The sequence below is a fragment of the Hyperolius riggenbachi genome, chromosome 4 (genome assembly GCF_040937935.1).
Source record: "Hyperolius riggenbachi isolate aHypRig1 chromosome 4, aHypRig1.pri, whole genome shotgun sequence".
Lineage (NCBI taxonomy): Eukaryota > Metazoa > Chordata > Amphibia > Anura > Hyperoliidae > Hyperolius > Hyperolius riggenbachi.
The window spans coordinates 192,347,240-192,368,766 of NC_090649.1; the positions used below are offsets into that span (position 1 = coordinate 192,347,240).

The following is a 21,527-nucleotide window of genomic DNA, read 5'->3' on the forward strand; positions in this document are numbered from 1 at the left end:
TTTTCGTCCGATCAGAATTTCTGATCACTCGAACGATTTGTTGCTAGAAATTGGACCGTTAGTGGCCACCTTTAGTAGTTCTGTTAACCTCATTTTAAAAATATCTATCTCCGGGATGCCACAATAATCCTCAGTAAAAGCCCTTTTCCACTAGAGCATTTGCGATTGCTGAATCGCAAAATCGCAAATTTCTAGCGATTTTAAAATCGCTAAGGTTTGCTAAATAACATAGTAATCACGTAGGCAATTTCCACTACCGTGATTCGGTTTTTAATAAATCGCGATTTTTGCCGCAATCGCAAACGTCGGGAAATTGCTGGGAAATTTTGGACTTTGCTGAATCGCAATTGCCAGCATGAACGCTAGCGATTGCTAGTGGAAAAGGGCCCTCATGCAGGTTGGTAATCCAGAACCTACTGAAACCACAAGTATCAATATGATAGCAGGACAAGGTGTGTATTTTAACCACTTTATCCACCACTACAGTATATCTACGTCCTCTGTGACTTCATCTAAGCCACGAGTCAGTAGATATACGTCTTGTATCAGAAGCAGTGCTGTGCAGGATTGGGCTTGCTCCTGTGCACATTTCTGACACTCATTGGTGAACGGGAATATATGTTTTCTGAGCTAATGAGAATGATTTTTACTATTAAAAATACTTTTATTTTCTCAGTTCATAGTGAAAAAAACACTCTGTAGCATTATTTCAGAATCAAATATCTTCACCATAAATTGCAACAAGTTTTGTGATAAGTGGTAAGAATAGCCAAACAAAATTTGTGTTTTTTATCTACAATAGCACTTTTTATTTTTAAACTGGAATTGGTAAAACTGAAAAAATGTGTTCTGTTTTTTTTTTGTTTTTTTCCTTGTTTTCACATTTAAATGCATAGAAAACAAAATAGTTTGAGGGGGAAAAAATGGCATACAAAGAAAGCCTAGTTTGTCTTGAAAAAAAATATATATTTCATTTCTGTGCCATAAGTAGGGATAAAGTTATTTCTGATTAAATAGGGGCATAGCTAAACTGTCAAAACTGCTCTGGTCCATAAGTGGGAAACAAGGTCTGGATGCGAAGTGGTTAAAGGAAACCCGAGGCGAAAAAAACCCAGAATGAAATAAACGATTGAATCTATCTTCCCTCTCCTGAAAATGACTTTTTAAGATATTCCAGTTTTATTTTATGTTTAAATCTACCTTTTAAGTTTTAACTGTTTGTGCTGTGTTGTTTTTGCTCCATGACCTATTCATTGAAGTATGTCAGAGCTAAAATGTATGAACTATTGAACCTTTTTTTCTCTTTCCTGATCTCAGAAGCCATTTTCTGCTAGGTAAGTGTTTTATAGTTGGAATTCTTATCAGTGAGGGTCACACTGTAGTGACTTCCTGTATGAGTCAGGAATGAGTCAGCCACTTACATACCTGATATTTAACTCTTTCAGGCAGAGAAAGAAAAAAAGGAACACAACATAGTTATTTGTGTGCTAGGCACTGTACATACCCATGTCTATCTCATCAAGTCACATCAAGACACACGTCTGGTATCCTTTAACCTCCCTGCCGCTCTAATTATTTGCTGCGCATGGCAGCGGGAGGGTTTTTTTTTTTGCTATATTTTTTTTTTTAGCATCTAGTGCTAGCTACATGCTTCCCCCCTCTCTTCGCTATCCCTCCGGCGCAAATACCCAACGGGATTTCCTGTATGGGCTTCCCCCGTCGCCATGGTGACGATCAGACTGACATCGACGTCAGACGGAGTCCCGATCCACCCCTCAGTGCTGCCTGGCACTGATTGGCCAGGCTGCGCAAGGGGTCTGGAGGGGGGGGGGGTGTGGCGCGGCGAGTAGCGGTGGATCAGCGGCGATCGGATGTTACACGCTGCTAGCAAAGTGCTAGCTGCATGTAACAAAAAAAAAATTATGCAAATTGGGATAACCGGCAAGGAGGTTAAGCAGGGCATTAGCAATGGGCAGCACGGTGGCATAGTGGTTAGCGCTCTCGCCTTGCAAGCATTGGGTCCCAGGTTCAATTCCCAGCCAGGTCAACATCTATGTATGTATGTTCTCCCGTGTCTGCGTGGGTTTCCTCCGGGCACTCAGTTTTCCTCCCACATCCCAAAAACATACAGATAAGTTAATTGGCTTCCCCCCAAAAAATTGTCCCTAGACCATACATACACTACACGATACATACATATGACTATGGTAGGGAACTAGATTGTGAGCCCCTCTGAGGGACAGTTAGTGACAAGACAATATACTCTGTACAGCGCTGCGTAATATGTCGGCGCTATATAAATACTTAAATAAATAAAATAAATAATGGTAGTCTCCAGGATACCAAACCTCTCAGAAGATGGCAGCTTGTGCACAGCGCAGTATTAGGATCTGCATGAAAAAATTGCAGTGTATGGTTCTAATAGAATCTGGTATAGAAGACCAATATGGTGTTTACGGGGGCCACCTTTTAATACTTCCATAATCGGAGAGACTCTAGTAAAGGGAAATTGGGCCTGTAGAGCATGGCGTAATTAAATGTACATAAAATGATGAATAGGCAACAGTGAAAAAAGGATCTGCATAAAAATTTAAAAAAGAAATTCATGGTGGCTTAGTTTTATACCATAGCATAAAATTTTACCTACTATATACCGGTAATCACAAAATAAAAAAGTTTAACTTGTTGTCTTAGATGAATGCCAGACTTGACAGTCAGATAAATTAATAAAAGTCTCAGACTGCTCAGCTGAAGAACAATTGCAGCAGACAGAGAGAAAGAAGAAGAACAAAAAACGAACTTAAAAACAAAACCCAGAGAAATGTAGCTTTTGGCTTGGTACAAGCTGGGAAACAAATGGTACAGGAATGAGGTCAGAAAGGAATGGTCCGCCCACCAGTTCACTGAATTCATTTACCTACCTCAGTGTGCATTCAGGGAAAATGAACAAGGGATGTTATGAAGCTTAGAGGTCGGTCACTATACTGCAACATGTGACAGGACTTTACCGACTTTCAGCTTCTTTGTGTCTTCCACATAATAGAACAACACACACTAGACAGCTCTGGGACATGCAATTTTAATATAATAGTACAGACACTATGGGAATGCTAATATAGTTGAAGCAAGAAGTTTTGAATCAGGATGATACCATTTATTGGCTAATTTAGAAGAATAAGAGTATGCAGGCTTTCGGCTGTTTAGCCTTCGTCGGGTTTCAATCCTGTTTGCTCACAAGTTGTTGGAACAGACAGCTATATACATGCAACAGCAAAAGTATCCTATGTGCAAGAGACGTTCATTCAAATATTAGGAGGTGATGATTTTCACACAGTGGGGCTGATTTACACTATTTGATTCTACATTTTCATTACAGCATCAGTTACTGCGCATAAACCACAATTTAAAATGTCTCATATACTCAAAATGAAAATTGCTAAATTCTCACTAGCACTCCTACAAGTTAGAGGAAAAGTGTAAATGGAGGCATGCATTGCTGATGGAACATTGCCAAACTAACATCGAAACAGCGAATATTGCATTTCTTATAGATGTTTAAAAATTATATGCTAAGATAATGCATATGACTTTAATTTCATTATCTATCTATCTATCTATCTATCTATCTATCTATCTATCTATCTATCTATCTATAAATAAATATAACTAAAAATCTCCGTAAATTTTGATCATAAGTATATCATAAGAATTTAAAGTGTTCCATGCCACAAAAAGACAAGTACCAGTATGTTACTGGTGTGACAAAACTATGTAACAAAACACAAATGTGAGGTTCACTTTCTTTACTGATTTACAGTACTGCGGTAGAAACCTTGGTTTTATTTTTATTTTTTTTTATAACTGTTAAAATGCTTTTATTAAATGTTTAAATTCCAGCACATACAAACAGAAGTTAAAAAATAACATTCTGAGAACAAACATTGAGAACAGCTCTAACAAGACTTTGTTCATATAATGCAGGGGTAGGGAACCTACGGCTCGGGAGCCAGATGTGGCTCTTTTGATGGCTACATCTGGCTCACAGAAAAATCAGAAGGGGTTAATTCACTAAGCTACACTGCTCAAGCAGCACAGCTTAGTGTGGCAGCGCAAAAAACTGCTGTAGCATGCACTACTAACTTACTCACGCTACCCCAAAACGAACAGCTGCTCCAATTGTTCCACTCTGGACCCTATCAGGTCCAGTGACTTTGTAGGACGAAATCCCCACACTTTGATTGGCCCAATAGGCTGCCTGTCAGGCAGCCTATTGGGCCAAAGTGTGGGGATCTCTTCCTACAAAGACAGGGACGTGAGCCCTCTGCTGCACATGCGCTCCATCCCACTTTGAAACATATTGTATGGCTCTCACAGAATTACATTTTAAAATGTGGCGTTTATGGCTCTCAGCCAAATAGGTTCCTGACCTCTGATACAGGGGCGTAACTAGAAATCACTGGGCCCCCCTGCGAATATTTGGATGGGGCCCCCCCCCATAGGTGCCAAATAATCGTAATGGGGCAGCGTTTCACTGTAAATTAATTGTAAAGTGGGCAGCACCAGTCACCAGAAAATAGTAACGTGAGCAGCAGTCACCAGAAAATTGTAACGTGGGCAGCATTCACCAGACAATCGTAATGTGAGCAGCGTTCACCAGAATATCGTAATGTGGGACAGAAAATCGTAATGTGGGCAGAGTTCACCAGAAAATTGTAACATGGACAGCATTCACCAGACAATCGTAACTTGGGCAGTGTTCACCAGAAAATCGTAATGTGGGCCAGAAAATCGTAATGTGGGCAGCGTTCACCAGAAAATCGTAACGTGGACAGCATTCACCAGACAATCGTAACGTGGGCAGTGATCACCAGTAAATCGTAATGTGGGCCAGAAAATCGCAATGTGGGCAGCAGTCACCAGAAAATCACCATGTGGGCAGCAGTCACCAGAAAATTGCAATGTGGGCATCAGTCACCAGAAAATCCTAATGTGGGCAGCAGTCACCAGAATATCGTAATGTGGGCAGCAGTCACCAGAAAATCCTAATGTGGGCAGCAGTCACCAGAAAATCCTAATGTGGGCAGCAGTCAGTCACCAGAATGTCGTAATGTGGGCAGCAGTCAGTCACCAGAATGTCGTAATGTGGGCAGCAGACACCAGAAAATCCTAATGTGGGCAGCAGTCACCAGAAAATCCTTATGTGGGCAGCAGTCACCAGAAAATCCTTATGTGGGCAGCAGTCACCAGAAAATCGCAATGTGGGCAGCAGTCACCAGAAAATCGCAATGTGGGCAGCAGTCACCAGAAAATCCTAATGTGGGCAGCATACACCAGAAAATCGTAATGTGGGCAGCAGACACCAGAAAATCGCAATGTGGGCAGCAGACACCTGAAAATCGCAATGTGGGCAGCAGACACCTGAAAATCGTAATGTGGGCAGCAGACACCTGAAAATCGTAATGTGGGCAGCAGACACCTGAAAATCGTAATGAGGGCAGCAGACACCTGAAAATTGCAATGTGGGCAGCAGTGACCAGAAAATCGCAATGTGGGCAGCAGTGACCAGAAAATCGTAATGTGGGCAGCAGACACCTGAAAATCGCAATGTGGGCAGCAGACACCTGAAAATCGTAATGTGGGCAGCAGACACCAGAAAATCGCAATGTGTGCAGCAGTCACATGAAAATCACAATGTGGGCAGCAGTGACCAGAAAATCGCAATGTGGGCAGCAGACACCAGAAAATCGTAATGTGGGCAGCAGACACCAGAAAATCGTAATGTGGGCAGCAGACACCAGAAAATCATAATGTGGGCAGCAGTGACCAGAAAATCACAATGTGGGCAGCAGACACCTGAAAATCACAATGTGGGCAGCAGTCACCTGAAAATCGCAATGTGTGCAGCAGTCACATGAAAATCACAATGTGGGCAGCAGTGACCAGAAAATCACAATGTAGGCAGCAGACACTAGAAAAAAAAAATGCACCTGTGAAAAAAAACCAATTCACTAACCTGACAGAAGTCTTCTCCTCTCCCGGCATCTGGCTCGCAGCTCCCCGAGTCCTCCTGCAGCACATCTCCCGCGCTGACAGGCAGAGTGCAGGGCTACGGCAAGATGGCTGCCGAAGCCCTGTACTAGAGACACAAATAGTCTCCAGTGTAGGGCTTCTTCGGCGGCCATCTTGCCGTAGCCCTGCTCTGCCTGCCGGAGACTATGCAGGCTGCTGGAGCGGAGCTACGGGGAATGAACTGGCGCAGCGTCTATTAGACGCTGCGGCCAGTTGAGCACCTTGCTGGGGGGTCCAGAACAGCGCTCCCCCCACGCACAGTGAGCGGGCCCCAGAGCAGCCCCGGGCGGCAGGGCCCCCCTGCGGCTGAGAGAGTCGCATCCCCGGTAGGTACGCCGGTGGTGACAGCCTTTCCTCCTCCGGGCCCCTGACTTGCTAGGGGCCCCCCTGCAACTGCAGGGGCTGCAGGGTCTATTCCTACGCCCCTGCTCTGATATAATGTATTACGTCTTAACAGGTATGGATACAGTCTTTAACCAGTGGAGGACCACAGGCTTACACTCCCCTAGTGACCAGGCTATTTTTTACAATTCAGTGCCCTACAGCTTTAAAAGCTTGCTGCAGAGCCATACTACTTAGCACACAAATTAATTTTGCCCCCCTTTTCTTGTCATCAACAGAGCTTTCTGTTGGTGGCATCTGATTGCTGCTGCAATGTGTGTTTATTTTATTATTATTTTTTAATTAAAAAAAAAAAAAAAAAAGCTCCTTTGACTTTAATTTTCCCTACCCAGCATCCCTCCTTCCCCCCAGAGAGCCAATCAGTGTGATTGGCTCTCATAGGCATCAGCCCATAGTAGGTGCTCATCTTTTGGGCCAATTGAGGGGACAGCTCAGTGACAGAGCTGTCCCCATAAAGGTAAATAAACAGCGGTTTCTCCATCTAACAGTCTGCTAGCAACGATCGCCGATGGCAGACTGCTTATGGAGCTCCACTCCGTTATTCAAGCGGGGATGCATGCACATCCGCACACGCGAACCCCTGCAAAACACTCCCCCAGGACTTGACACTTGATTGGTGTTAGGCAGCCCTGGGCGAGCCACCTTGCGGCCGCTAATCGGCGGTTGTAAGGTTGTTAACCTATTGCTGACCACGTCATGTCGATGGGTGTGGCCATGGTGGCAGCCTCAGGACTGCCTAACGCTGATCGGCGTAAAGTCCTGGGGCTTGCTTTTGCAGGAAATCGCACGCATGTATCTTCTACTTGGTAGGCGGAGCGGAGTCTACCAGCGGCGATCGCTGCTCGGAGACTGTTAGACGGCGAAACCGCCATCTAATTACCCCGTACAGCGCTGCAATCTGAGGTAGCGCTGTACTGGGGACCGCCGTGTGATATGGCTGTCCCCTCCATAGGCTGGGAAGTGATCGGCTGTCATAGGCTGAAGCGTATGACAGCCAAACACGCTGATTGGCTGGTGGGGGGAAGGGAGGGAGAGGGATTAAAAAAAAAAAACACACACATTTAATACAAAAAATAAATAAAAATATTTGCTAAAAAATAAACAAACATCTGTGGGTGATCAGACCCCACCAACAGTAAGCTCTGTTGGTGGGGAGAAAAGAGGGGGAGGGGGGGAAATCACTTGTGTGCTGTGTTGTGCGGCCCTGCAGCTTGGCCTTAAAGGAATTGTCAGGCAAAAACAAAAAAGTTTCACTTAGCTGGGGCTTCTATCAGCCCCATGCAGACATTCTGTGCCCTCGTAGTCACTCTCTGCTGCTCTATTTCCCATCCACTAGCTAGTTTCGTTTCGCGGGCCACATTGCGTACATTTTTACGCATTCCCGCTGGTGCAGGAACATTAACACGTACATTTTTACGCGTTAGTGGTCCAACTATGTTCCCATTCATTCAACTCCAGGCTAACAGGGGGTGGCACGGGAGCACGCAGCGGCACAGCAGCAGCCTTTTGGACGTGACAGTCACCTCCAAAAGGCTAAAATGGTCAAAGTGAGTCTAAAGCGAAATAAAAAACAAAACAAAAAACAAAACAGATACTCGCCTAAGGAGAGGGAAGGCTCTGGGTCCTATAGAGCCTCCCCGTTCTTCTCCTGGCCCCCTCGTTCCAGCGGTAACTTCTCGTTTGCAGTCTCCCACCGATGGGTAGGAGACTGCTCTCTGACACTGCGGAAGTCTTTGGGAGCCCGAGTGCTCCCGAAAATGGGCTGCGCCGTACTGAAAATGTGAGAGCATGCTCTCTCGTGCCCAAGCCCATGACAAACCCACCTGTCTTCGGGATCACTCGACTCCTGAACACTTCTGAACCCTCCGGTGGTGGGGGATTTGAATAGGGGAGCCAGCACTGGAACAAGGGGACCATGGGAGGACCATGGCTGTAGCCACCTGCTGGGTACACATCACATCTGTGAGTGCGAAAAGGAGCAGAGACTCCCCACTTAACCTTTTAGGTTTACCTGAAGCGCAGATAGATTCTTACCTAGAGCAACTTGTGCCTTGATAAAGGTGCCCTGCGTTACTCCAAAACATTGGCTTATTTGCAAGATAAAGATAATTCTTGGATGTGCTAGCTTCTTCATATGCATATGTTCAACAAGGGGCGGTATCCCTCTTTTCAGCTGCAGCACTCCCTGTATGAACTCAAGTGGAATCCTTTAGTGTGTGCGAGACATACACTTTTTGTATATTGAAGAATGTGTAAAGCCCCGTCTACACGGGGAGATGTGGCGGCGATGTTCCTTATCAATCGAGCCGCTGATACGGCTCGATTGATTAGTTCTGACCGATCCGATCTGTGAGCCGCCGATTCCCTGCTCGTTCCCTGCGAGGGGACAATGGCAGGGAATCGAGCGGAAGATAAGCGGCGCCGGGCGGGGACGAGCGGGGGATCGAATACGACGCACGCACGGCGAGCGGGGACGCGGAAGAGGCGATCCGGCGGCTAATCGAGCCGCCGGATCGCCTCCACATCTCCCCGTGTAGACGGGGCTTAAAATAGATCCGTCAAGAGCATCACACCTCCAGCAGGAGCTAGGAATGGATGAGAAAATGTTGATGTTCTCCTGCACATTCACATTCAGCGAGCCTATGCCATTGGTTGTCTGAGAAAATACAACCCAAATCTCTTTCTCCCACTTAACTTGAAATTGTAATTTAGTTTCCCACAAGGAAATAGAGAGATACTGGTAAAGCAAAGAATCCAAATGCTTATGCTGACAGTTAGCTAAGATCAGATTTACAAAGCTGGTAGGGGGATCTAGAGAGCTCGGCTTTCATTGATATATATATATATATATATATATATATATATATATATATATATATATATATATATATATATATATATATATGTACGTTGTATTTGCAAATACTGCCAAAGAGACAATTGACCACTGTTGGCTTCAGTATTGAGCTCACTGTAGGAAAATACAAGCCTGTTCTGGAGAAAGTTCCTGACTTTCTGACAAGTCCCAGGCCACCAGCCCTGAAAGTAATTTACTGGACCACTACCAGGAAAAATTAAAATACACATGATATGAAATATAAAATATCCACAAATGTATAAACATAAAAAAAATTCAGTTTTTGACAGACCTGACAGTTTTTGGACCTCTCCCATCTCCTCATGGGGAATTCTCAGTATCTCCTTTATTCTTTACAAAAGCAATCCCTGGAAAGGATCTGTACAAACATGTCGGCCAGCCTGCCTACTCCTTTGCATAACATTTTGGCTGTTAGACTGAGCAACGCTTTTGAAAACAAAGAAAACTCTGAGAATCCCCCATGAGGAGATGGACTAGTCCAAAACCTGTCAGCATTTCACTAGCACAGTAAACGGCAGGAAACAAACCAGCACATTGTGCAACTATGTCGAACAAGGTTAGATGGCAATGTGCATTTGTAAAATAATGTCATGATATCAAGAGAAGGAACTGTAACTTGTTTGCTTAGCTATCCAGTCTCTGCCACGTCTCACCAATGTATGGTTCATTCTTGTCACGATTCTTTCACATTGTGGTAACATTACTTCTTCTATGATGTCAGCAAGTTGTGTATTTGGCTTGGTTGTGATCATAGTATAGCAGAACTCTGATGATCAAAAGCAAGGGAGAAGACAAGCATTAGGTTCATTATGGGTTGTAGCCCTTTACAGTGGTACGTGTTGCACAGCCAGCACCATTCATCTTGGACAGTGCTGTCCTAACCTATCCTGTGTTATACTATCTTAATCTTGGGCTTGGTGTGACATGACCATCAGCTACACAAAGAAAGAGGAACATAAACAATTTCATAACCATCTGAAAACAAAGCCAGTAAAGAGCTGCTCAGTCAATGAACAACACTAAAACTTAGCACACAGAAAAAAGAAAACCCTGCCATCTACACAGCTTGTTTGCTTTATTATAAAACATGAAGTCCCACAGTATATTTGCGTAGTCCAGTATGGTTCACATTTTTACTCTGAATAATGATTTAGGAAATTGAATGTGTGTAATTCTATCAAAAAGCCAGGTGGAGTCAGATAACATCGCAAGGCCACCTGCTCTGGGATACTATAGCCAAGATCAGAAAGTACAAATAATATAGAGATCATAAAATAGTTAATCAAAGCTTAAAAGTATGATCTTGCAATCATTGGACAAAAGGTACTTACATTTTTCACTGAGGTTCCATACACCTGTCAGATCATTCTTAATAAGGACCATATAGATTTTGAAGATACATGCATGTCTAGTAAGGGTTTTGCCTTTGAGAACTCTTTCAAACCAGCCTAAGACAAATTGTTTGAGGATTAAGTGAACATTAGCATCACAGAATGACTAAAACATGTTTCACCATAGAAACAAATTTAAAATGGTCTTTGAGGCACGATTAGGGATTTTTTACAAAAATTCCAGCAATCCTTTCTGATAAAATAATGTAGTTACCGAGAGGTCATTCATGTTAAGGCAGTGGTACTCTTGAACACTCAACTATTTAAAAAACACTATACAAATGTAAATATGTGCACAATTAGCAAAACGAAAAAAGGCATGTTAGGTGTGGCACTAATAATTTCATGGTATGTGTGCATTATCTTACCTATATTTGTACATTTCATTAAATAAAATCCAAAACATTTAGGTAAATTAAAGAAAACCTGAGATGGAGACATAAAAAAAAAAAAATACATACTTGGGGTTTCCTCCAGCTCCCTTCAAACTGATCACTACCTCGCCATCTCTCCGGGCTGCTCCGATCTCCTGCTGGATGGCCTGATGCATGACTGAAGACAAGCTTAGCTGTGTGCGTGCCTCCACAGCACTCCCTTGGCCGGGAACGCTATGCGAGTGCTCAGTACTACTGTTCAGGTGCCGGGATCGCGACGGGGGATGCGTGTGGCCAGACTGCGTATGCGCCGACTGGTAGATTTACAGGGAGGAAAGAGCCAGCGCATACCACAAAGGCTGCATCTGAAATGACCAACAGCTCACATGCGCAGCACCTCTAATAAGCTTTCTGCACACTTCGCATTCAATTCAGATGCAAATCATATGCATAACCACTATTACTTACCATGCAAACGGGAAACTCAGGAATATAGGCTGGAAGCAGCTAACCTGGTAGTTACATACTAGCAAAATTATGAAAAAGGGTGGGTGGGTGGGGGGTTGCGCATCCCTATAAACATATTTGCAATTGCTGCAATTGACTGGTTAATCGCTCAGGCATGCACCACCTCTATTAGGCTAAAAATGCATACCCTGCGTCCAAAACAAATGCTACATTTATTATACTATGGAGGAACTTTGGCTTCCACTATAATTTGCATGCTAAGTATAATATCCTGGACACTTGCGCCACGGTGAGGCAGACCTCCGGGCAAGTGGCCTAACCTAAATTAAAAACAACATATGTATAACCCTGGGAGCAGCTAAGCAAAAATGTGTAACTTACATTTCAACAAAGGCTGCATCTGAAATGACCAACAGCTCACATGTGCAGCACCTCTAATAAGCTTTCTGCACCCTTCGCATTCAATTCAGATGCAAATCATATGCATAAATGCATAACTGCTATTACTTACCATGCAAACGGGAAATTCAGGAATACAGGCTGGGAGCAGCTAAGGCCCGGTTCACATTAGCGGTGGCCGTCCGGAATCGCCGTGCCGGAGCCTGACCGCTTGCAGAACGGACGGAACGGACGCACGGCAATAGCAATGAAAGCCTATGCGTCCGTTCACATGCGTCCGTTCTGCCGGACCGGAGCCGGACCGGATCCGGACCGGATCCGGACTCCGGCGTCCGTTCCAACATGCGCTATTTTTTGGTCCGGCTCCTCCGGCAGCCGTATCCGGAGCGGAGCCGGACTGCACCATCCGGCCAATACAAAGCAATGAGAGTCGGAGAGCGCACAACACACTGGCTACAAATGTCTGATGTCTGATGTCTGATAACGAGGAGGCGAACAACAGGAAGGAGAGAATTCCCAGGTTTACGAGTAAAAAATGCCTGGATCCATGGTCCCAACTGCAGTCTCTGTATCCACGGATGGTCTCCACACGTCCACCTGTCTCCAACAATGACCCCAGACCCTTCTGCTGACCTCCCAGACCCCAGGTATTTACAGGATGGTATCTCCTTAAGAAACCGGATCCGGACCGCAACCGTGTTCACACCGCACGGAAACCGGATGCAAATGGACCGGATCCGGATAGGAACCGTACGGATCAGGTCCGGTCCGGCTCCGGTGCGGTCCGGACATCCGGTGCGGTTTTGACAAAACCGCAAGTGTGAACGGGGCCTAACCTGGTAGTTACATACTAGCAAAATTAGGAAACAGGGGGGGGGGGGGGGGGGGAGGGGGTGCATCTGAATTGAATGCGAAGTGTGCAGAAAGTTTATTAGAGGTGCTGCACATGTGAGCTGTTGGTCATTTAAGATGCAGCCTTTGTGGTATGCGCTGGCTCTTTCCTCTCTGTCCATTGAAATGTAAGTTACACATTTTTGCTTAGCTGCTCCCAAAGTTATACATGTTTTTAATTTAGGTTAGGTCATTTGCCCGGAGGTCTGCCTCACAACCCCCCCACCTTTTTTTTTTTTCATAATTTTGCTAGTATGTAACTACCAGGTTAGCTGCTCCCAGCCTGTATTCCCGAGTTTCCCGTTTGCATGGTAAGTAATAGTAGTTATGCATATGATTTGCATCTGAATTTAATGTGAAGTGTGCAGAAAGCTTATTAGAGGTGCTGCACATGCGAGCTGTTGGTCATTTCAGATGCAGCCTTTGTGGTATGCGCTGGCTCTTTCCTCTCTGTCCATTGAAATGTAAGTTACACATTTTTGCTTAGCTGCTCCCAAGGTTATACATATGTTGTTTTTAATTTAGGTTAGGCCACTTGCCCGGAGGTCTGCCTCACCATGGCGCAAGTGTCCAGTATATTATACTTTGAATGCAAACTATAGTGGAAGCCAAAGTTTCTCCATAGTATAATAAATGTAGCATTTGTTTTGGACGCAGGGCATGCATTTTTAGCCTAGTAGAGGTGGTGCATGCCTGAGCGATTAACCAGTCAATTTCAGCATGTTTATAGGGATGCGCAACCCCCCCCCCCTTTTTTTCATAATTTTGGTAGATTTACAGGGCCACCTAGCAGAGGATCGAGGAGGACAGCGAAGGAGCGAGCAGCCTGAAGGGGGCTAGAGGAAGCACCAGATATGTATGATATTTTTTTATGTTCCCATCTCCGGTGCACTTCAAGAATTTCCCATGACCATAATGAAAACTATTCAATAATTTAAAAATATGTGAGCTATCTAAATTAATGTTCTCACTCTTTGCAAGCACACACTTACATACAGCAAACCTCAAAGTCAAAGTTATAATTGTATGTGAAGTACTAATGGTAATTAGAACATTAGTAACATAGAATAGAGTCTCATATTTTTATTTACGATGTACAGTATAAGCTGCATTTTAAAGAGTGAATTATTATTCCCCTCCAGCTCGGATATCCTACATAGTCTGGCAAGGAGAAATATCGCTGCCGCTAGAGGCACCTTAGCTGTATCTAGTCCAGCATGGCATGAGCCCCTTAAGACCAAAGTGTTGGACTTTGATTACTGCCCCCCATTCTGTGCCATGTAATATCAAAATAATTATATTTTGGCAAGTATGACTGGCTCGTGCCCAGAATTGGGCTTGGCACGTACAAGGTTTTAGGAAAGGGCATGCTATAAGACGGAGAAACCAATTCACTTACATAGATAACAGGATAGCATAATCCAAAACAAATACAAAAATGAAATACGAAAATTGACCGCAAAAACGTATACAGTTCAGAACTGCAAACGTGCTTTAAAAAAAAAAAACCGGTAAAAGCTAAGAGAGGAAGAATAACCTAAAGGGGCTAGGCTGAGTGATGGGAGTTCAGTGAGTTGACTGCTGAGGGAAAGAAGCTGTTCCTATGCCTTGAGGTCCTGGTGGAGATGAACCTCTGGCTTGAGGGGAGCTGTTTTAAGAAGAGGAAGTCTGGGTGTGAGGGATCATTGGCAATCCGCAATGCTGTGGAGCTCAGTCTGGTGTCATAGAGGTCCAGAGGGGGGGGGGGAGTGATTTCCAGATGATTTTCTCCACTGATCTGATGACCCTCTGTAGTTTGTGTCTGTCGCTGGTGGAGGAGCCAGCGTACCAGACCAAGATGGAAAAACAGAGGACAGATTCAATTGTGGCGGAGTAGAAGCTCATCAGAAGTTTCTAGTCCATGACAAATTTCTTCAGTTGGTGGAGGAAGGATTGCCACTGCTGGTTTTTTCCTCTGGTGGTGTTAGCCTTCCAGCTCAGGTCGGTGGAGATGGTTGTGCCCAGGAGGCGGGCACATGGAACTCTTACAACTTCCGTGCCGTCAATATGGATTGGAGGTGGGGTGGAGGCCCACTTCCCAAAATCCATGATCAATAGTTTTTGCGGGGTTAAGGACCAGCCTTCTCTTCCCTATACCAATGGCAAAGTCTGTCGACTTGGTAGTGGCATGCCTGCTCATCATTCTTGGCGAGATAGTCAGTGAATTTGAGAACTAATAAAACTAACTAGCAATGGCCCTGTCCCTGCTGAAGGTGGTAAAGACCACTCTGGCTACCACAGCAGCAGCACTCAGCTATCAATCACTCCCCCTGGAACAATGGAAAAAAAGTAAGTGCTGGGGGGGGGGGGGGGGGGGGGACACATGGGTGATCTGATATTTTAACAATATAGGAACTGAAGGTTGATACACCATTGCGTTCATACTGTTTGATGAAACCGATCTTTGGGGGACACATCCGAGCCTATTTTTTTTTTTAAAATTCACTTATCTGGGGCTTCCTCCAGCCCCTGCCAGCCGTTCTGTGCCCTCGCCGCAGCTTCGCTCTCCGCTGGTGGTCCTGGGTCCCCTCCAGCGCAGGATTCCTACTGCGCCTGCGTGAGCGGCTCTCAGAGTTGCTCTGACGTAATCTGGACAGAACTACTGTGCCTGCACTGTACAGTCCAGGTGACGATAGCGTGACCAGTGAACCGCACACTGGAGCACAGAGGAAGCCAACCTGGCGAGGTCGGCTTCTCCACCGGAGGGGACCGGGAGCCACCGGAGCTGTGACGTGGGCACAGGGCGGATGTCAGGGGCTAGAAGAAGCCCCAGGTAAGTGGATTTTTTTAATTTAAATTCCTCGGACCATCCCTTTAAGTACCCATTTTCTGACTGTTGTTTGTTGGACACTGTACCATGGAAATCTGGGACGCGTTGCTTGTAGGACATTTTTGTCTTGAATTTTGTGACTGACTCAACAAAGCATCAGAGGTGACATGCTTGTTGTCGCTGACCAGTTTTGACACAAGTTGCCAATGTTGGCAAGTTTGATGGACAACCACTGCTATTCAAATTCTGTGCTGTTTTCTTGCAAGCTACAACACCCAATCTAAATCAGTTACATATGAATGACCAAGAAACCCCCGATTCTCAAATGAATCAGGCGCACACCACAACTGCTGCACTAAGCCGCCGCCCGCAGGTGCGTCTGTGCAAATTTAAGTATACATGCACACACCTGCATGCACACGACACAACTATCGCACTGAGCTGTCGCCCACACAAAGCTGCCGCCCACAGGTGCTTCTGGATCCGTGCTTCAAATAAACTTCAGTTATTTTATAGAATGATTTGTTGGCTGTTGATTCGCATATAAGCCCCCTATCCAGTATAGCCCCGTCCACAGTAGCCAGATGTGCCTTCAGTGCAAGTCAGCCCCTCTCCCCATAGCTAGAGGTGCCCAAAGGATGATACAGCTGTGTCTTAAGATGGCATAGATCGGAGACACAGCGATTGCTACACAGGAAGGATCCCGATCATTGCACCACTGACACGTTGCTTGCACACTCCGATTCACAAGCCAGGGGACATAGGTAGTCTTGAGCAATGCACTCTGCACACCATGTTGGAGGGGATGGGGTCACAGACACAGCAGGGAGCCAGCTGGTAAAAGCAGGATCACTAGTGCACAATCATTAAGCTCCTCTGCCAGTAGCAAAACCTTCTCCACCATCCGCTCCACTGACCCGCATATAAGCCGAGGTGGAAACTTTTCAGCACATTTTTTTTGTGTTGAAAAATTAGGCTTATACATGAGTATATACAGTACCTACAGGGTAGAATACCAGACTCAGGGCCAGTTCACACTTGTTTTAAAAACGTATCCGTGGCTCAGTTTTTTTGGCCCGGACCAAAACCAGAGCCATGGTTACCAATGTTAAAAATAGCAGCTGTGTTCACTCACTTAAAAAAAACGGATCAGCGTAATCCGTGAAGAAAAACTGAATGGAGAGTCCGGACTTGTCGGGACTTTACAGACCCTGAATACATGGAGAGGTAGCGAAAGGCAATAAGAAAATGGATCTCCCTCTACACAGGCTACTCTAGTGGGCGGCATTGCAGGAAGTCACGAGGCGAGCAGAGGAAGGAAGGTAATTGCTTCCCCGCTCGCCGTTTCATTTTGCCAATTACTATAGCGCACATAGCTGGAAAAGGAGCGGGGATGGGGGGGGATCCAGGTGAGGGGGGGTCCGATCCACTCCCCACTGCTGTGCCCGCTGCCCCCCTTCCTGGCTGCTACCCCCTCAGGCTACCCGGGGACACCTATGGGGGTGACGTTGATGGGAGGAGCAGGCAGTAGGCAATCCGGATCTCCCTCCGTTTTCTGTGTGCAAAATAGCCTGTGTAGAGGGAGATCCGTTTCTGTATTGCCTTTCACTACCCCTCTGTGTATCCGGGGTTCGTAAAGTCCCGACAAGTCCGGACTCTCCGTTCAGTTTTTCTTCATGGATCCCGTTGATCTGTTTTTTTGAAGTGAGTGAAGACAGCTGCTATTTTTAACATTGGTATCCGTGGCTCCGGTTTTGGAGCGAGCCAAAAAACTGAACCATGGATAAGTTTTTAAAACTAGTGTGAAATGGCCCTGATACATGGTAGTGAAAAAGAAGCATTCAAAAATAACAGTACAAAAAAACATTGTCAAAATGGTATTTTATTTCATATCAGACCAATTACAGTTGCATTTAATAAATATGGGTGCTATATTGACACATCATGCTTTGTAGAACAGATTGGAGTGACAAAAAATTAGTTAATAGGCAAGTATTTCTGACCAGGTAAAAAAAAAAATAAAAAAAAAAATCAGAAAAGTTTCTTTATGAGCTCAGCACTATGCACTGTGCATATGGCTGACAGAGGCCACCTTGGTGAAGCATTTCTGTTTCCGGTTTATGATATTAGTCTATTCTATGCGGACATAAGATGTGTACTGTATGGTTGAAGCACTGTGCTACTGTAACCACGCTGTACCTGCCTATTACTCACAACATACTTTGGGCACAGACGTGTCATGCCAATGAGAATGTAATGTACATTACTCTGAGTGGCTAGGATTTAAGGAGAGATGGGGAAATTTAAGTGTATGAGAAGCATATGACTGTTGGTGCTGTGCCATGCAGTCTGGTCTATGTAAAATATGGGCCAATAGAACAGAGATCCGACAAAGTGGCCAGATCAGGTTTATGATAGAAAACATTGTATAACTTCTGATCTCATATAAACATTTGTAGTTAATGTATTTGGCTTCAGTTAAAAAAAAATTTAAGAAAAAAACAGAAAAGTTTTCAAAGAAAAACGGTCTGGTGGAAAAAAAAATCCTATAAAGCTGCTAAAAAGAATTGCAAATACTTAACACCAGCATTGGAAGCTATATTAAGCATAGGAATTATTTCAACAAACCATTAATCTGATTGGGTCTCTGTATTCAATGAAATGTGCTTTTTTTCAAAAAAGCTGCAAAATATACTGGTACCTGACAAATGAATGTAAAACTATAAACTATGTAAAAATCATGGACTGGAGGCTTCAGAAAAAAGCATTTGCAGATGAGAAATATTTTGCATTCTGGAAATAATTTAGATAAATATGTAATGCTATTTAATACATATTCAGATTTCATATATTTTTACAAGAGCATAAGTAAAATGTTTTCTTTTTCATTATAAAATTGCCGGTACTATGTTGTAGATGATGCTATACTTGATATTCCGAAAGATTGAATATGTTTGAATACAGGTCATTTTAAATACTGTTCTGTGTATTGTTACTTAGCAACCTAAGGCTAATCTGTCTAACCAGTCATTGCTAAGTTTGCAGAACCCAGATATACCTCAAGATTAAGTTGTTCTGTATACACAGTACAAGGTATGTACTTCTGTAAATTATCTGCAAGCTCCACTGATGGAATTATCAAGATGTCCAAAGGAAGCATCTTTGAGGTTGCCAGTTAGATTTTTCTCTCGCTTCATCAACACTGAAAGAGTGAATGGTGGAATATGTTTTTATAGGGCATGAAGAGAAATTCTCCGTTGTAATAACTGTAATAAACTGTACTAGTGTGGGCAGTAGACAGTAAAGATAATAGCCTCTGAAAAACGGAACTGCTGAAAATTGGTAAAGTCAGCAATCTAAAGTGTATGAATGGCTTTACAGACTTTTCCTACCTCTACACCCCTAACGATTACATAAGGTAAATAGAGTATATTTGTGATTAAAAAATGTAAATACAATTTTCTGTGGCCCAAAAACTCTATCATGTAACTTCTGTAAAGTGTAGGGACATCCCAATTTTCCCCAATGCTTCAGGATTCCCTCTCTCTAACACATTTATTGGTGCCTTTATCTCATTGTTCTTTTTACAAATTAGTTTAATAAACTAAAGGGACTTGTTCCAGGCAGTTGAGATGAGGACCACAAAAAAAAAATGCTCTGGCAAGAGACAAAGCTAAAGCCTCATACATATGTACGAGAAATGTCACTTGGCAGGTATCGGGACTCAACACCTTGGACGAAAGTACCGGGCCGTGGCTGAACAGGCATGTTGCTAGTCTGGAGTCTAGTAATGTGTCAGTTATTATGGAAGGAGGAGGCAAGATGTCCTTTTGGCCGTTCTTAATGTAGCATTTCTATGTAGCTCAAGTGATGACTTTAGCAGTGCACTGGAGAGAGGATACTCAAAACAAGAATCTGAGGGACAAAACTTCTGGATAAATGTAATCAATTTTAGTTTGTCTATCGTTAAGGCTGTACTGGGTCATGGCTATGACTGCAATTACACTTTAAGCCCTCTTAGACCATTAGAAATGGACATTTGTTGGAGTTCCTCAGATGATACTTATTCTGACGAGGAGCTTTAAGTATAAGAAGAAAAAAAAACAACAACTGAGTTTTATATAAGTGGAAAAGAACATCATAAAAAACTGAATTCATTGTAAATTTATCCCCCTCTATATACAGCACTGTGTGACTCAAGGGTGTGCATTTCTACATATGAATGGTTAACCTAGTGAACTGAACTGTGCAAGGTTTCAGCATGACAAGTAACTACCCCATAATTACTCCACACGAGACTGCAGTGTCCCTTTCCTGTAAGGCTCCTGAGGCTTTTAGCAGGATAATAACTTAAGTGCAAACATGTTTTGATGCACAGTTCAAAACTTCTCATACATACACTACTTATCAAATAAGCAGTTGCTAAAAAAAAAAAAAAGAAAAAAAGTGCTTTCTTGTGGTCATTTGACTTGTCTGATATACTTTACTTGCCATTAAGGTATGAAGCTGTACAGAAAGGTTTAGGTGTGTGCTCAAATTAATTTCATACCTCCATTTCTCATTCCCATCTCTAAGCTTTCTAGTACTGTACAAGGGTGCACTGATTGTACAACATTGTGCTGAATAGGCTTCAGCTGCACTGCTCGTTATTTCGGCTCCAAGCTCTCTCACAAGAAATCATGGAGATAATGTATGCAGTCTGCAATATGTCCATGTAAGGAGGAATAAAAATGGAAATAACACTAAGTATTATATACAGATGCTAAAATGACATATCATGCTTCATATTATCAGCAAGTAAAAAGAAGCTGGCAATTGTAATCAATGTACAGCACAAACACAGGACAGCAGCAACATGTAGACATTTCTCATCATTGAACTCTTTACAAATACTCAATGCTTCTTCATGTAGCCACCTGGACATCAAAACCCCATACCAGGGATTTTTCTATTTTTGAATACAGGCAATAGCTTCAGGATTTCACGGTGTGTAGAGTTCATGAACACCTGGATTGCCTTCTCATTTCAGTTACCTAGAGGGAAAATATTGCACAAAACAAGATTAGAAGATCAGCTTAACAGAAAAATCTAATTTGATATGTAGCATCATTGGCCCAGTTTTAATTTTTCCTCTGTATTTTCTTGCATTAGTGTTTTTACACCTTATCAATAAAAAACCTTTGTAGCTTTCAGCAAGCTAAACAAGAGCTTACAATTAGATGTCTCAATATTAATTAAAATGACCCTGAAGCGCGAAAAAAAGTGCAGGGTTACTTACCTCGGGTGTGGTAAGGCTTCTTTCACATTACATGACGCTTGCAGGGGCCTATTTCCTGCAAGCGTTATGATCTGCAGCATGGGCGTCAGAATGTTGGTGTGCCGCTGATTAGCGGCGGTAGTTATAATTCACCTGACGGGAAATCGCCTGCATCGGAATATTAACCACCCTGGCGTTCTATTGAGATCGCCAGGGCGGCTGCGGGAGGGGTTTTTTTTTATTAAAAAAAACTATTTCATGCAGCTAACTGAAAGTTGGCTGCATGAAAGCCCATTAGAGGGCGCTCCAGAGGCGTTCTTCTGATCGCCTCCGGCAAGCAGAAGTAACAAGGAAGGTTGCAATGAGAAGCCTTCCTTGTTTGGCTTTCCTCGTCGCCATGGCGACGAGCGGAGTGACGTCATGGACGTCAGCCGACGTCCGCCGCCTCCGATCCAGCCCTTAGCGCTGGCCGGAACTATTTGTTCCGGCTGCACAGGGCTCGGGCGGCTGGGGGGACCCTCTTTCGCCACTGCTCGCGGCGGATCGCCGCAGAGCGGCGGTGATTAGGCCGCACACGCGGCTGGCAAAG

The 21,527-nt window shown here is 44.0% G+C and overlaps 1 protein-coding gene across 4 annotated transcripts in view; it reads right to left on the minus strand.

Moving 5' to 3' along the window:
• Positions 1-17,545: 17,545 nt before the first annotated feature.
• The window catches only part of OPA1 (OPA1 mitochondrial dynamin like GTPase), a 130,886-nt gene continuing 126,904 nt past the window's right edge, over positions 17,546-21,527 (minus strand). For all 4 annotated transcript variants that reach the window (XM_068281165.1, XM_068281163.1, XM_068281164.1 and 1 more), the window contains one exon: positions 17,546-20,714. The gene's annotated coding sequence lies outside the window, so the exon portion shown is untranslated. The remainder of the gene's footprint in view (positions 20,715-21,527) is intronic.